Raw genomic sequence first — 2,759 nt, forward strand, 5'->3', positions numbered from 1 at the left:
TCATTTTAATCAACTATCTGGTTTTTTTAAAGACCAAAATACCCCATATTCAAACATGTGTTTTGCTCAAGGTCACATTCTCACACTCGACCCTGGGCATGCATGCATATATGGATATCTTTCTGGAAGTGGTCTTGCTGGGTCGAAGAGCACGTACATTTCAAATTTTGATGGACTCAGCCAAAATGCCTTTCCCAAAGGCTACACCAATTTTCACTCCTACATTCAGCATACCAGGGTCCTAATTTTAGCATACTTTGGCAACACTGTCTTTAATTTTTGCTGATTTGATGGATTAAAAATATATCCAACCATTTACAGTAATATTTCTCCATTTAATAGGGTGGTTGATCATCTTTTTGTATATTTATTTTCCATTCTTATTTTCATTTTTTGAATATTTGCTTATATTCTGTGGTCATTTTTCTATCGATGTGTTAAATCGATATATCCTGATGCACCATTTAATTCCTTTGTCTCTTTTACTACGTATTTTTAGGTTATTAGTGGTTGCTCTGTGCTTATTGTTAGCATTTTAATTTATAACAATATAGTTCAGATTAATACCAACTTAATCTCACTCGTGTGTAAAAACTTTGCTCTGAGATATTTCCATTCCCTTTTCCCTCTTTATGCTGTTATTATTACAAATTACATACACTATGTGCTCAACATAGCACATTTATAATCATCTTGTTTTCCAGCTTTATTGATACATAATTGACAGACACAAATTATATATTTAAAGTGTGCAATGTGATGTTTTACAATACATATATATTGTGAAATGATTACTACAATCAAGCTAATTAACGTATTCATCATCTAACATAGTTAGTTACCTTTTTGTGTGTGTGAGCATACTTAAGATCTCTCTTACCAAATTTTTATTTATTTATTAACTTTTATTTTCAATTCAGGGGTACATGTGCAGGTTTGTGATATAGGTAAACTCATGTCATGGTGGTCTTTTGTATATATTATTTCATTACCCAGGTATTAAGCCTAGTATCCATTAGTTATTTTTCCTGATCCTCTCCCTCCTCCTGCCCTCCACCCTCCAGTAGGCCCCAGTGTGACTGTTTCCCCCACCATGTGTCCATTTGTTCTCATCACTTAGCTCCCACTTATAAGTTGGCAAATGTCTTGAGGACATTATGCTAAGTGAAATAAGCCAGACAGATAGAGAAATACTGCGTGACCTCACTTATATGTAGAATCTAGAAGAGTTGAAGTCATAGAAGCACAGACTGGTTATCAGGGGACAGGGTGCAGGGGGAATGGGGAGATGCTGGCCAAAGGGCACAAACTTCCAGTTATGACATGAATACATTCTGGAGATCAAATGCACAGCACAGTGACTATAGTTAATAATAATGTTCTGTATAATCACTTTTAAAATAAACTTTTTGTATACATTTATAATTTATAAACTTTTTGTTATGGACTGAATGTTTGTGTCTCCCCGACCCCATTCATATGCTGAAGCTCTAATCCCCTATATTTGGAGGTAGAGCCTGTGAGGAAGTGATAAAGGTTAAATGAGATCATAAGTGTAGAGATGTAATTTAATGGTGCTGGTGCCCTTTTGAGAAGAGGAAGAAACTCCAGTGCTCTCTCTTGCAGCCACATTAGGACAAAATAAGGAGGTGGCCATCTACAATCTAGAAAGAGTCCTTTCCAGAAACCACATCAACTGGTACCTTAATCTTGAACTTACCAGTACCCAGAACTGGGATAAATAGATTTCTGTTGTTTACACCATCCAGTCTGTGGTATTTTGTTGTGGCAGCTTGAACAGACTAATACACTTTTTATACACTTTTATAAACTTTCTGCATACTTTTATAATTTATAAAAATGTTTATAATGACCACTTTATCTATTTTTTTGTTTTGTTTTTTGTTTGTTTTTTGTTTGTTTGTTTGGTTGTTTGTTTTGGGACAGAGTCTCGCTCTGTTGCCAGGCTGGAGTGCAGTGGTGAGATCTCGGCTCACTGAAACCGCCACCTCCTGGCTTAAAGAGATTCTCCTGCCTCAGCCTCCCGAGTAGTTGGGACTACAGGCGCTTGCCACCACGCCCAGCTAATTTTTTTTGTATTATTAATAGAGACGGGGTTTCACCATGTTGGCCAGGATGATCTCAATCTCTTGACCTTGTTATCTGCCCGCCTCGGCCTTCCAAAGTGCTGGGATTACAGGCGTGAGCCACCGTGCCCGGCCTCTAGTTGTGTTTTAAATCAGATAGGAGCCAAAATGACTCACAAACAAAAACTAAATGTACATTGTCTTTTGTATTTACTTACTGACTTATGTCATTATCTTTATAAGTGCTCTTTATTTCTTCACATGTATCTGCATTACTGTCTAGTGTTCTTTCATATCTGCCTCTGGGGCCCTCTTTATTTCTCTTAGGCAGGCCTGTTAGTGACATGTGTATTGGAAGCACACTTCAATCCTTAGACAGTTTGCAACTCTGCCTTAGCCCTCACCTTCTGTTTGTGCAGAGCCTCAGGGTCATCCATATGTGAGAGCTTAGAGCCTTCTCAGATCTTTACTAAACACATGTGTATCCCCAGGCATGCACACGGCCCTATGCATGCATGTGGCCTCTCAGATTCTCAGGAATATGACAGACATTTCCAAAGCCCCATTGATACCTGACTCCTGGCTTTTCCTTCTTTTTTTTCTTTTTTTTTTGGTTTCTGGTTGTTGTTTGTCCTAACTGATATCACTGCCTCAGGCAGCTGCAACGTTACA

Source organism: Macaca fascicularis, chromosome 7 (genome assembly GCF_037993035.2).
Source record: "Macaca fascicularis isolate 582-1 chromosome 7, T2T-MFA8v1.1".
Taxonomy (NCBI): Eukaryota; Metazoa; Chordata; class Mammalia; order Primates; family Cercopithecidae; genus Macaca; species Macaca fascicularis.